The sequence below is a fragment of the Arachis ipaensis genome, chromosome B02 (assembly GCF_000816755.2).
Source record: "Arachis ipaensis cultivar K30076 chromosome B02, Araip1.1, whole genome shotgun sequence".
Taxonomy (NCBI): domain Eukaryota; kingdom Viridiplantae; phylum Streptophyta; class Magnoliopsida; order Fabales; family Fabaceae; genus Arachis; species Arachis ipaensis.
The window spans coordinates 33498160-33513786 of record NC_029786.2 but is presented as its reverse complement, the minus strand read 5'-3'; the positions used below and the strand labels follow the sequence as shown (position 1 = coordinate 33513786).

Genomic DNA, 15627 nt, shown 5'->3' with positions numbered 1-15627 from the left:
AAATAATATATGACAAGTTGAAAAGAGAAGTGGAAGAGCTAGAAAAATTAATGAATCTCTAGAAAATAGTGATGAATCGATGATAGAGTTTGCAGAAATTCTAAAATAAATAATGAAGCATATAAAGATTGAAAAACCAGAGAATAAAATAAAAAGAAAAAGGGCGGATAAATTAAAAAGTAAAATAAAGGAGTATAAAAGGGAATTAAATAATCTTCAGATCGAAATTGATGACCTTATAATAAAAAGAATAGAAATAAGAATAAATATAAATAAGTTGAAATTAAACCTAAGAAATTTATAAATGCCTGAAAAACCATATTATGACTTAAATGAATTAAAGCTGCTGAAAGAAAAAATGGAAAATGAAGTCGATAAATTAAAAAGATATTTAGAAACAACAGAAAGTGTAGAAATAAAAGAAGTTCTTGAGGATTTGAGAAAGTATATTAAAGAAAAAGATAAACAGATAAAAGATTTTATATATAATAATTCATGCAAAAAAGAATATTATAAATTAAAACAAGATTGAAAAACTATAAATATACGTCAAGGACTAGTAATAAATAATCATACAAGAGAAATAGTAAAAATGGTCAATACTTTAGATTATAAAAATTGCAAATTGTTTAATCAAAGTTTAAATAATCGAAGTTTAAAAATTGGTATCAGAGCCAAGTTAACGATTTAGGGTAACACTTTCTCTTTAAGGAACACTTTTAGTGATACGCTTTTAAATCATAACAACATAAAAAAAAAATGACATCCTTACCATTGCATTCCCCATTTAGTAAGTTAGGCAAGTGTATATAGGCACCATAGCACTCACCATAACTCACAATCTGTACACTATAATTATCCTTTCAAAATACACTGAACACAATAAAAATACAATAAAAAATTAAAACCCTAAACATAGAATTTGAATAACAGAATCATCAAAATAGAAATAAAAATTCAGAAAATGGATTTGTTAATCTGCTGTGGCTGTGTTTTAATTTCTATTGGTGGTTTTCAAATATTTCGGAAAATGGATTTCACGATTTGTTAATTGCTGTTGCCGTGTTGAAATCATCAGGCGAGTCTTCTCCCTTTCAAACCCTAACAGAAGCTAAACCCCAATCATCGCAGCTGAGCACGTGCTAATAGTTCGAACCGCTATCCAACCCTAAACCTCCATCCGTTCCCTTCCATCAAAGTTGTATGCTCTTTGTCATGCTTTCTTTTCCGCAAAGATACTTTGGTTCTGCAGCGGTCGAATGCACAAATTTAGGAGAATTAGTTCAAGTATGTGTAACACTTGCTGAACTTCAGTTGATGGATTTTATTAAACGAGATTCATAACGAATTACTAATGTAGCTAATTATCGTGTTTTGTAGAGATGACTTGTCGAGGCATGGGGACTACTTTGTGAATCCGATTAATCAGCTTCTTGGTGGTTAACAAGGTATTGTTTTATTTTTTACAGAAATTAAAAGTTGAATTCAAAATGGTGGTTCCCTGTGTGCTTCCCCGCTTTTCCTGTGTACTGATAAGTTACAACGAATTGATATTCCTTTACGGAATTGGGTGTTCAATTTAAAATGGTGATTTTCCTTCTATTTAATATGAATTGAACAATATTGCATCTTCATATATGGCTCTGTGCTCCATTGGTTTTTTTGCTCGGTGGTATATATATCTAATATCTATATACACAAAGAAAAGTCATATGTTTGTTTTTTGAGTGAGTGAAATCATATTTTTCAACTTAAATTATCTTGTCATATTATTTTTCAAAATTTATATGAAAATTTTCTAACAGACTTTCTTATCTTCCTAGTACCTCAATGGGCTCTAAATGTGAGAAATTTTCTATGTTTTGTTGTTGGAAGGAGACCAGAACAGACCAGACCCTAAGTCAATATAGCTTATCGGATACAGATATTGTCCTTTTTTATCACATGCCATAACAGAAAGTAGCTAATGCTCCTTCCTTATTATTTGAAATGTTGATTCTTGAACATATCAAAAGAAATTGAAGACTAATCTCTGAGGTCATTTCGTTAATTCATTTCACCACCGACCCGACACTAGTAGGTAAGAGAGAAAAAAATCGTACTAATTTCTTTTATCATTCTTTTTTTTGTACGTATTTTTTAATTATTCTATAACGTATACAAGATTCTCTTTTTTTCATTTTCTATCGATATCTTTTATTACTAAAAGTAAAAAGTGTTTACAAAAATGATATATATAACATTTCTCTTTATGAATGGTTTAAATTAAGAAAATATTATTTTAACAGTTAATAACTGGCAGATAAATTATTCAATTTACCCTTTGTTGGTAAATACTAGAAACTTAATTCAGTTATCAATTGTGAATTGTGAAGCTACTTTTAGTTGTTGAAATAACATTTTTCTTTAAATTATACCCCACAGTCATTTTAATTTAGAATATTTAAAATTAAATAGACTTGTTTTGTGCATATTTGTAATACGATTTTTATTTTACAGTCACCCATAAAAAACTAAAAATATCTCTCTAAACATTCTTGGATATATTCAAATACTATTGTATCACTACACAAAAACCGGCAGATAGATTATTTTAACATTATCTTGTCATCTTATTTTTCAAAATTCATATGAATCTCTTTAAATTATTTAAATTTGAATGCTGACTTTTGAATATGGATAAATCTCATTTGGGTGCAGCTTAAGGAGTCTGCTTTGCATTTTGGTGGAAAGGCACATGACACAAGATTCAAAGCCTCTCCCAATTTCTTGTAGTTCAACATAGTGCAAGTCGTTGTCAACCTCAAGAATCTAATCAAAGGTAACTTTTCTGTGTTATAACCACATCCCACTAATAATGATAATGATAATGATAATGATAATGATAATGTGGTGGCTAAAGAAGAGAGTTGGAGCAGCATGTTTGTTGCCAATTTAGTAATCATAGTAAATTAATCTTCTAAATTAATTGTTTTTTGTGACATTTGCTATGCTTGTTATGTATCTTTTTCTTTCTTCTAATGTTTCATGCATTTTGGTACACAGTACCACTAGAGTCAGAGAGAGACAACAGTTAAGGATCAAACAACCCTTTCATTGTGTCTCTCAAAACATCCATTTCTTACGGCTTGTTTCACATCCATCCATGGGGAACTGAGCAACCATATATTGGAATTGGAATTCAATCTCCAACAATTAGGTCATCTACTTTTTTGCTCCTTTTCTGTCGACCCTATTTTATTATATTTTTATTTTCTTTTATATATCATTCAGTAGTAATTAATGTATGTGTTACTGTTAGGGTGTGTTATGACTTCTTAATTTATTAAAAAAAATAAAAAATTAATATTTCCTTTAAAAAATATAAAAATAAGTCATTTTTAAATATTTAAAATAAGTTAAATAAAATTTAAACATTAAATAATATACACTGTAGATTTGACCAAAGTAGTGTTATATCTAACTATATGTGGCATCATAACCTTTTTATATTTCATCCCTTTCTTGGGATAAATACAGTTACTCACGGAAAGTCAGTAACATATACCAATAGGTGTTACGTAATTATGAAACCTAGCAAAGGAATAGAATATTCAAATTTCTGGTTTGCCAAAATATTTTTAATTTTTGTTTTTCGTATTTGTTATTTTAAAATTTTTATTAAAAATTTAAGAGAAAATGACAAATAGGTCATTGACCTTTTGGTCTACAGACATTTAAATCCCAAACGATTTAAAAATATATTTAAATCCCTGACATTTTCAAAACTTAGACATATCGATCCTTCTGTTACTTGGGTCTGGCAGACCAAACGAAAAAAGCAAGCATGGCTTCCATTGTATTGGCCTGGCCGATATACGGATGCACACATGGGAGAGCTTTTAAAATGGAACAAATTAGACCTAGGGATCAATATGTCCAGATTTTGAGAAAGTCAGGGACTTAATTGTATATTCAAATCCTCAAGGATATAAATGTCCGCAGACCAAAAGATCAAGGATGTATTTGTCATTTTCTCAAAATTTAAAGGAAAAACTACCATTTGTACCCATAAATTTTGCGAACATTGACAAAAGTACCCATCAAACAAGAAAACTAACGTTGTACCCATGAAAGATGGGTTCCGTGTGACAATAGTACTCAAACCGTGAATTTTGGTTGACTTTTTAATAAAATTTCCAAATTACCCCTTCTATCTTCTCCAAATTCCAAATTTCACAACCCTCATTCTTCGTCTTCTTCTGCCACCGCCAGTCACCATTCTCTCAAGACCCAAGCACTTGATGTCAACCTCCATCTCTCTTTATTCCAATCCTAATTTGTTCTCCAAATCTAAATCCAAATCAACTTTAACATCATTACCTTGTTGTTTCTTTCTTCTTCGGATGCAACAACACTAAGAAAACACACCCTTGTCAAACACTGCTCAGTGCCGTCAATCTGTAGAAAAAGGGGCTACTGTTAGAGTATCTTCATGCCATTTGGTGGACTGATATTCACATCGCAGCCGCCGCTGCTCAGGCTAGGCTTCCGAGGTCACCGCAGAACCCTCTAGAAGGTTGTGGTGGTAGTAATGTTATTGTTGAAGGATCTTGTTTCACTTTGAGTACTGGAGAACAAGGAGGGATGATGGTGGCGGAGTACATTGATGAGGATGAGCTCTTGAACATGTCGAGTATGATCGAAGACATGGCCAGGGAAATGCAGGGTGAAGAAGGACCCACACTCCCAAGCCCACCTTCGACGGCGACATCATCAGCAAGTGCTGCTCCTCCGGTGAGTTCTCAGCGAAACTTCTCCTCTGCAACAAATGCGACCGAGGCTATCACATCTTCTATCCCCGACCTATCCTTCCTTCCGTTCCCAAAGGCTCTTGGTTTTGCGCCTCTTGTTCCCACAGTGACACCAAGAAACCAAAATGTATTTTTTTTTGTTAATTTCAAACTTCTTTTTCTTTTTCTACACCAGATCTACAAATCCATAATATTTGAACAATAACCTCAGATAATTAATAATCCACAGTTTTTAATCTTTTTAATTTTTTGGTGGCTGGCAGCAGTAGAGGAAGACGAAGGATGAGGGTTGTGAAATTTAGAATTTGGGGAAGAAGATAGAAGGGGTAATTTGGGAATTTTATTAAAAAATAACGAAAAATCACGATTTGGATACTATTGTCACACGGAACCCATCTTTCATGGGTACAACGTTAGTTTTCTTGTTTGATGGGTACTTTTATTAACGTTTGCAAAATTCATGGGTACAAATGATAGTTTTTCCAAATTTAAAAGTTAATTATCAACATAAAAACTATTATTTTATTATTATTTAAATTCACTCTCATCACCCATGCTGATGCACTCACGCACTGCAATCTCAGCTGTAGATTTTCATATTCTGGCTGCCCCATGGTTGAATTGACCATTTGGGTTTGTAGATTGTCCTCTTTGTGTGATCCATTTGTTACAACCCACATGCATGCTTGCCCAATGCTTCTTATGGAAAATTATTATATAACTTTAAAAATTGTAATATGTATGTAGTGTCCTCAGTCAAATATTTGTATCGCACTTATTTTAATTCATAAAATATTAAATATATCATCACATTAATTTTTGAAGGTTTAATTTTATGTTATTTTTTTTACATTAATTAGCCAATCCAAAAGTCAGCTATCATAAACGAAAGAACTAGTCATCCAACATCAAATATAAAATCTTATGAAAATTATACTTTACAGACTAGTTTTAGTGGTGAAGAATTGAAGACCTTATATAAGGTCATCTAGTTTACATTAGATGTAAGTGATATTAGTCATGTTAATGAATTTCTAAAAATTTCTTCACATTATTATATTTTGATGTCATATATATGCATATTTTTATAGACCTATTTAATTTTAAACAATTTTCAAAAACAATTAAAAAAAAAAGGAGACAAGGATATGGAATTAACCTTCATAATTTCCCCCTTTGAGTTGCTGCATTTCTGAGACTCTTGCCTCATCAGTCATCACAGTAAATATTCTTGCAGCTTTATGTAAGAAGTTAGATTGGTAGCACCATTTATATTTTGTTCTTAGAATACTATATATTGTCACTATTCCTAAATGCAAACAACTGTTTGTGGTTAATGCATTTGGTCCACAAAGCTGACAAAATGTAGAATACTATATATTGTCACAATACTTTTTTGAATCCTCAATTTAGTAATTATAGTAATACAACAGAGCATTGGTATTTTAATAGAAAAAACAACTGCACTAAAGATGTGTTTCTTGGTGTTTGGAGCAGACCTATTTGCTAATTTTACCAAAGAAGAAGAAACCTAGCTGATTTTGCAGAAAGCAAGGAGGCGCAAGAGAAGGTATTTTAATGCTATAATCATCAACTGATAGTAAACTTATCTTATGACTTATTTTTTCAGTTCCATAATTTCATAATTTGTCTACCAAGGTTTAAATACCAAAAGTTCATAGTATAAAAGTTCAATTATTCTTTCAAGTGCTGCTTTAATATGTAAGAATGTGAATGCCATTTCTGCAATTAAGACTTTTGCTTCAAGATGTGGAAGGAAACTCCGATATACATATACCATTTCTTGGTTCTTCTATTTATCATGTAGTGTGCCTTGTAGTAACATGATTCATCAATTATTAAATTCTCTTTATATTGTTAACTTCAAATATGTCTTGATTAGTCACACACTCACACGTAGAACTGACGTAAAGTAGACTAGTGGCACCAAACATGCTTGTACATATACATGTTTTACTATATATGCATATACTCATCTGCACAAAATTTTCTTAAGATAAGGTACAAAATGAAATTCATAGCTATATGTTCGGCAGTAATAAGTGTGCAAACAGTGTTCTCCAGGACCTCTTGTCATAAATTATAAGTGACAGATTTTACTATAAAACAAAAAACGGAGTTAAGTTGTCTAATGAAATTTGTCATGATGTTTTTTCCTTAAAAATGTAAGCCGAGGTTTAGAAAATGATCTCTAACGCGATTTTTTGCGCTAATAATTTCCTTTGGATTTAATTTTTACATTGACTTACGTTTGTTTTTGAAAATAACTTTTGGTGATTTTATCTTATTATTTTTGGTGTTTTAATGAAAACCAAATTCTGAACTTTTTGACCACAAAAATTTTGATATTAAATCACAAAATCACTGTTCACCAAATATTTAAGCTGGAAACGATCTTAAAATTTGTAGAGAAATTAGAATGCTAAATATACAAATGAATATATTGATAGATTTTTTAATTTGTTATTCATCTTTTATTAAATAATCTTAATATTAATAATAATGGTCATAGAATGTGATTGGCAATGTGCACTCCTTAATAACCATTGGGTCTAAGTTTAGCTTTTGAATATGGTTTTTTTCCCCTTATATTGCTTTGGAGTTTTTAATTTCTATTTGTTTTAATGCCTTTTTGAAATTGTTGTTTTGCTAATATTTGTCTAGTGATATTGTTTTTAGCCAAGGTGTGTAAAAATGCCTAGGAGACCACGGTAAAGCATTATACGGAAACCCCTGAAAGATGTCGGAACTAACGCCGAAACTGAGGATACTATGGTGAGTCATCATCGTTGAGCCATTTTGTAGCCTTCAATTGTATCATTGAGTCGTTTTGTAACTTCCTGAAAATTTACCCGTTTATGAATTCAATTAACATTCTAAATTAATGCTGTGTTCAATATCATTTTAAATGATTTCTTATTGCCTTAAGGCTGGATCAATGCCTTGAGGAGTTTAGATATCCCGTGAGCAACTACTGATAGAGTTCTTCTATTTTCGTCCTCAGCTAATAGTACTCCAGCATCCTCAGCTAATAGTATTCCAGCATCCTGTATTAATGAACCATTTCGTGCATTGCGCAATGATAGACGGCTTGCGCCGTCAAGTACAAGTGATAATCCTCAAACTCCCACAGAATGCACAGAGATTCGGCATCGCAATGAAGTAGTCGATAAACCTTTAGAGGATGAAGATTACGACCTTGAGGCAGATGAAGTCGAAGGTTGTAATGACGACACAAAACGCAAAGATACAGATTATTAGAAAGTTACCGTCATCGGTACTTTTTTCCTCCTATTTTTGTTATTATTCATTTTGAAAGTCCTTTCCTTCTATTTTCTTTTTGTGTAACGATTATCGTGCAATTTTTTTCCACACATTTTTTAGAGTCTATAGTACTTTCTCCGAAGATCATACTCTTATTTAACAAAGAGTTGTAACCAATTAGTTAGGTAGTTGGATTAGTAAGTGGCTTCTTAGGGGGTTTGAGTGCGACTATTCCCAATTTTCCATATGTGAAGAGAGTCGGAAGAACGTGACCAAAGCTCAACGAACATGCATACAACATGGTCAAGGTACATCTTTTAGTTTCGACATATTAAGTCAATTTAGTTATCAAATTTTTTTGAGTAAAAATTCTGCGTAGGTAAATTATGTTGCTGGTTAAATTTCCATATTTCGAAGAAAAATAAAACAGAAATTATACAAAGAATAGGAAAGAACTGGAAGGATACAAGACAACTTGTGTCATAAGTTTTACGATGAAACAAAAATTTTGGAGGAAAATGGTAAGCATCGCCTAGACAACTTGTGTCATAAGTTTTACGATGAAACAAAGACTCTGGAGGAAAATGGTAAGCATTACGCATCAGGAATAGAAGAAAATAACTGGAAATGGTTCCTTGAATATTGCTTGAAGGAACAGAGACTCTTGAACCATTTGTTACCATTGTTTCAAACGATATTCAAGGAACCATTTCTGGTTATTTTCTTCTATTCCTGATGGGCGATGTTTACCATTTTCCTCGAGTCTTGTTTCATTGTAAAACTTATGAATCAAGTTGTGTCTTGTATCCTTTCAGTTCTTTCCTGTCCTTTGTATAATTTTTCGTTTTATTTTTCTTCGAAATATGGGAATTTAACCAGCAATATAATTTACCTATGAAAATGTTTTTACCCAAAAAATTTTGATAATTAAATTGGTTTAATATGTCGAAACTAAAAGATGTACCTTAACCATGTTGTATGCATGTTCTATGTTAGCTTTGTTCACGTTCTTCTAACTCTATTCACATATGAGAAACTTGGAATAGTTTCCCAGATGTCTGATAAATTGGTTGTAACTCTTTATTAAATAGGAGTATGATCTTTGTATTTAGAGGAAGTGCTATAGCCTCCTTCACGCTCAGCTTAGATCCTTTTCTCACGCCATTCTCTAAGAAATGTATAGAAAAAAAATTGCAAGATAATCGTTGCACAAAAGGGAAATAGAAGTAAAGGACTTTCAAAATAAATAATAACAAAAGTAAGGAAAAAAGTATACCGATGACAGTAACTTTCTAATAATAGATATCTTTGCGTTTTGCGCCGTTGTTCTAACCTTCGACTTCTTGGTCAGCAAACAAGTCGTCAATGTGGTCATCAAACGACTCGATTTCATCCGCTTCTGGGTCGTATTCTTCAACTTCTAAAGGTTTATCGGTTACTTTATCGTGATGCCAAGTCTCTGTGCGTTCTGTGGGAGTTTGAGAGTTATCACTTGTACTTACGTCTATCATTACGCGGTGCACGAAATAATTTATTAATACGGGATGTTAGAGCACTATTAGCTGAGGACAAAAATAGAGTAGCTTTATCACGTGGTTGCTCACGTGATATCTGAGTTCCTCTAGGCATTGATCTGGCCTTAAGGCAATATGAAATGAATTAGAAAGACATTGAACAAAAAGAATTAATTTAGAATATTAATTGAATTCATAAACTAGTAAATTTCAAAAAAAAGTTACAAAATGGCTCAATGATACAATTAAAGGCTACAAAATGGCTCAACGACGATGATTGATAAGCTGTCTGCGGCCACGCGTTCGTCCTAGAATTTTCTTCAAATCTATGCAAACAAAGTGGTAAGAAATTTGAGATTTCTCACGCAGTTTTACTCTTAAATTTCAAAATTTTTGGTCTAAGGGTATTGAGAATTTCGGTGTTTTGATGGTTTAGGGTTGAACTAGCGTTGGGTAATTGTTGGGTTCTGTCCAATTGTCCGTGGGTAACGGTAAGGAACTCCTATCCCTTGTAAATTTTTCAATTCTATTAAGTTAGGTATTGAATTTGTGAAAATATAAATTATATGGATTAGGCTGAATATAGGTGGAGTTGATGTCAAATTGGTGAATTGGAACAAAGTTATAGTGATTGAGGCTTGTTGAGTTGATTTGGAACCCTTGGGAGCTTGTGGATAATCTATAATGTGTTTTATGGCTTGAGAGGAAATTAACAAATGTATAGTTTTGGTTTCCTATAGTTAATCTATAATACGTGAAAACTTAGGCTAGTTATCATAAGATAGATTTGAATGTTTTGAATGGTTGTATTTGATGAAATTAATGTATATATTTGTATAGGTGATGTTAATAATGATTGGTGAGTATATGGATGCTATTGGTGGAATTATATGTGAAATTGTTTGAATGAGTTAATATATTCAGGTGTTGGAATGATCATGTGAATAAATGAGTATATGATATTGTGTAGGAATGAATTGTGTTGATTTGGTTATGGTTTGCTTGGTTTTGGTTTGGAAAACTTGAGGTTGAGTCTTTGGTAAAAATTGAATTTTTAACCAACTTTGACGCCCTATAAATTGGCCTTTGGACCATCAAATTTGGTGAAACTTGTCTTAAATAAAAATTGTATTCAAGTAGTTTATGATGTTCGTAAAACGGACAAAAAATTATTCTAACAAAAAAGTTATGCATGTTTGAAGTTTATATTTGAAAATAGGATTTTGCAGAAGTTGCTAAAAAACTAGAAATTCTGGTATGTATGCCTACGTGCACACCCTGAAAAGTTTACAAATTGTGCGTACGCACACATTGGGGAAGTCGCCTGGTGTGTGCATACGCACATTATGATCCGTACATTCAATAAACTATAATTATTGCAAAATAAGAAGTGATTTCATGATTAATTGAGCAATACTTATCCTTAGAATGAGCATGCAAGTGTGCTAGACACTATATCCTTGGAATGATAGTGTGCAGGGCACTATATTCCTGGCGTGGCAAAAAGGCTACATCCGAAAGGATGTGTCGGCTTGAAAACGTTGAACTGACAATGTGGTATCACAACCAATAGGACAGACATTCATCATATGCGTCTTCTATGTGTTTGTTTGCTTTGATTAACTTCAGTTATGACTAAATAAATCACATGACTACCTACTATTTATTTTACTTGCTGTATATGTATATTACTTGTGCTTTACTTGTTTGCATTACTTGTCTTTTCTGTTGGGATTGAGAAGGTTCGGTAGGCGGTAGCATTAGGATCGCATAGAGGATAAGTTGGTGAAGGCTGTGGGACAGCGGTTGCTAGTATTAGTTAGAAATTCCTTAAGTTAGTTTACCCTATTTATCGTTTATTATAGAATACTTTAAGCTTGAATATCTGTATCGATGTGAAATCCGAGGATTGTCTTTGGCTTCCTAGGACCTTTTATCTTATCTATTGGGTACTGTTACCATACTGAGAACCTCTGGTTCTCATACCATACGTTATTGTTTTTCAGATGCAGGTCGCAATCTACCTCGGTGAATTTGTGGGATGGTGACAAACCGGAGGATTCGCTTTTATCTTTCGCATTTTGGTTATATTAATGTATGGTGCGGATTTTGAAATCTACAAACTAACCAGTAAGTGCACTGGGTCGTACCAAGTAATATCTCAGGTAAATGAGGGTCGATCTTCCTGGGATTGATGGATCAAGCAACAATAATTGAGTGATTAATGGTGCACGAATTGTGAATCACACTTTTCACAACTCGTACCACTGACCAGCAAGTGCACTGGGTCGTCCAAGTAATACCTTACGTGAGTAAGGGTCGAATCCCACGAAGATTGTTGGTTTGAAGCAATCTATGGTTATCTTGCAATTCTTAGTCAGGAAGTCAATTGTATTTATCAGTTGAATTGCGAATAAACAAGAGAACATGGGTTAAAGGTTACTTGTTATACAGTAATGGAGAATATGTTGGAGTTTTGGAGATGCTTTGTCTTCTGAATCTCTGCTTTCCTTTGTCCTCTGATTCACGCATGCACGTCCTTCTATGGCAACCTGTGTGTTGGGGCATCACCGTTGTCAATGGTTACATCCCCTCCTCTTGTGAAAATGATCCAAATGCTCTGTCACAGCACGGCTAATCATTTGAGGTTCCCGATCATGCTGGAATAGGATTCACCCTCCTTTTGCGTCTGTCACTACGCCCAGCATTCGTGAGTTTGAAGCTCGTCACAGTCATTCAATCCCTGAATCCTACTCGGAATACCACAGACAAGGTTTAGACTTTCCAGATTCTCATGAATACCGCCATCAATCAATTCACGTGCATAAGGCCATTTTGGGCGTTCACGCCAGGTTTGGATCCATTTCTGGCGTTGAACTCCAAATTATAATCCTTTTCTGGCGCTGGACGCCAGAATTGGGCAGAGAACTGGCGTTGAACGCCAGTTTACGTCATCTATCCTTGAGAAAAGTATAGACTATTATATATTTCTGGAAAGCACTGGATGTCTACTTTCTAACGCAATTGGAAGCGCGCCATTTCGAGTTCTGTAGCTCCAGAAAATCCACTTTGAGTGTAGGGAGGTCAGAATCCAACAGCATCAGCAGTCCTTTTTCAGCCTGAATCAAATTTTTGCTCAGCTCCCTCAATTTCAGCCAGAAAAATACTTGAAATTACAGAAAAATACACAACTCATAGTAAAGTCCAGAAATATGAATTTTTCCTAAAATCTAATGGAAATAAACTAAAAACTAACTAAAACATACTAAAAACTATATGAAATTAACGATACATAAATGCCACAGACACATAATTGGGTGAACCTTTTAGATTGTGACTCAGCTTTGCTAAAGTCCCCAATTAGAGGTGTCCAGAGTTCTTAAGCACACTCTTCTTTCTGCTTTGGACCTTGACTTTAACCGCTCAGTCTCAAGTTTTCACTTGACACCTTCACGCCACAAGCACATGGTTAGGGACAGCTTGATTTAGCCGCTTAGGCCATGATTTTATTCCCTTAGGCCCTCCTATCCACTGATACTCAAAGCCTTGGGATCATTTTTATTACTCTTGCCTTTTGATTTTAAGGGCTATTGGCTTTTTCTGCTTTTCTTTCTCTTCTTTTTTTTTTGCTGCTTTTTCTTGCTTCAAGAATCATTTTTTTTATGATTTTTCAGATTATCAATAACATGTCTCATGTTCACCATTTTTTCAAGAGCCAACATATTTAACAGTCTTAAACAACAAATTCAAAAGACATATGCACTGTTCAAGCATTCATTCAGAAGACAGAAAGTATTGCCACCACATGTAACTAATTAGAATTTCTCTTATTAAAACTCGAAATTTTATTGCCTCTTATTCAAAAGATCTACTATTTTATTCATGTTTGCTGATGATGAGAAAAATAAACTATGGCTTAATTGGAGATAAAATCAAAATAGATACTAATTACTACTATATGACTCCTAAGGTGAACTTCTATAATGACACTATCACAGAGTTAAAGCAGAAATTGGAATTTAAAAACCTTAGTTATGGGAAACGGGTGTTCCTCGGATCTTTGGGGTGTTTGGTCCTTCAAGAGATAACTTCTGGCGCTTCAAGTCCCTCAAGTCACGCCCTTGCTCCTCTTGTTCTTCAAACATATAGGTGAGAATTTGGCTGTGCTCCTTTTGTTCTTTTATTATTTGTTCCATAGCTTCCCGTATCTTGGTAACAGACGTCTCAAGATACTCCCAGTATTCAGATTGAGGGATTTCTGGGAGAGATTCCTGTGTTTTCTTCTTGGTGGGATCATCCTGTGCTTGTTGTTTTTCCATTGATGCTTTGGTGATTGGTTTCTCAACTGAGATATACTCAGTTATTCCCATCCTTACCCTAGCGTCCTTGCAGAGCAGAGAAATCACGTTTGGATAAGCCAACCTGGCTTCTTTAGAATTTTTGTTAGCAATTTTGTAGAGTTCAGCTGAGATCAGCTGATGAACTTCCACTTCTTTTCCCATCATGATGCAATGGATCATCACTGCTCTTTTAACTGTGACTTCAGAACAGTTGCTAGTAGGCAACAGAGAATGCCTAATGAAGTCCAGCCATCCTCTGGCGATTGGTTTGAGATCTTCTCTCTTGAGTTGATTTAGGACACCCTTTGTGTTGGTGGTCCACCTGGCTCCAGGGATACATATGTCCTCTAGAATCTTATCCAGGTCCTTGTCTGTTCTCATCATTCTCCTGTTGAAGGAGTCTGGATCATCTTTCAGCTGAGGTAGCTTTAAGATCTCTCTGATCTTGTCAGGGGTGGTATGAACAATCTTTCCTCTGAGCATGGTTTGATATTCATAGAAAGCAGTTCCAGATAGTTTTTGCTTGTCAGTCTGCCACATATTAGCATAGAACTCCTGGATCATATTCTTTCCCACTTTCGTTTCAGGATTAGCTAGGACTTCCCAGTTCCTGATTCGAATTTGCTCCTGGATCTCCGGATATTCATCTTCTTTCAGATCGAATCTTACTTCCGGGATCACTGATCTCAGACCCATTATTTTATCATAATGGTCTGAATGTTCTTTAGATAAGAACTTCCCTTGATTCCAAAGTGGTTTTGGAACGCTCTCTTTCTTGCCTCTTGGAGTGGGTTGTTTTCCTTTAGGAGCCATAATCTTAGTGATCGCGGATAAACACACCAAACTTAGAGGTTTGCTTGTCCTCAAGCAAAAGAAAGAAAGGAGAGGGAAAGAAGGAGAGCTAGGTGCAATTGTTGATGGAAGGGGAGGGAGGCCGAACCCAAATTTAAAGGGAGGGAGGGTGGGTTTTCGAAAAAAAAATAAAGATATGATAAAAAGATTGATTTGGAAAAGATAAGATAGAAGATATGATAAGAGAGGATATAGTTTAAAATTGAAAAGATATGAAAGATTTTTGAAAAAGATAAATCTAGATTTTGAAAAAGATAATGTGGAGATTTGAAAAAGATATTAGTTGGAAAAAAAAATTAGATTTGTTTTGAAAATAGGATTTGAAAAGAGTTGGATTGAATTTGCAAAGAGGCTTGGTGCTTATGGATTAAGATACATTTGATATTTTTAAAGTAGGATTTTTAGAAATTAGGGATTTTAGAAATCAGGGTTCTTAACATGTTTATGCAAGAAATCATGAATTGAAGTATGAAAATCAAGATTAGAATGAAAAAAATATGAAGAAAAATGAGTTTGCCTCCTCTCTGCCATCCTGGCGTTTGAACGCCCAAACACTGCCTGTTTTGGGCGTTCAACGCCCAAATGCTGCTCTCCTGGGCGTTCAACACCCAGTTGTTGCCCTTTTCTGGCGTTGAACGCCAGATTGCTACCCTTACTGGCGTTCAGCGCCCACTGGCTGCCCCTTTTGGGCGCTGAACGCCCAAAATAGGCTCTTACTGGCGTTTTCTTGCCAGTGAGCTCTTTTTCTCTGTTTTGTGTGCAAATTCCTTCTGTAACCCTGTGAACTTATGCAATTGATTCTTTACCTTGTCATGAATGAACTCTATATAAACAAATAAAAAT

The 15627-nt window shown here is 34.1% G+C and overlaps 1 long non-coding RNA gene across 8 annotated transcripts; it reads left to right on the top strand.

Moving 5' to 3' along the window:
• On the top strand, positions 918-11879 carry LOC107625230. Of its 8 annotated transcripts, none has more exons than XR_002357341.1 (10): positions 918-1287; positions 1381-1448; positions 2016-2080; positions 2701-2821; positions 3046-3199; positions 6291-6363; positions 7479-7589; positions 7819-9934; positions 10029-10083; positions 10168-10509. It is a non-coding gene; the product is annotated as an uncharacterized LOC107625230 (long non-coding RNA). The 8 variants fall into 8 exon arrangements; XR_001617138.2 differs by having other exon boundaries at positions 1876-2080; positions 7494-7589; XR_002357344.1 differs by lacking the exon at positions 10168-10509 and adding an exon at positions 11599-11879 and having other exon boundaries at positions 919-1287; positions 7494-7589.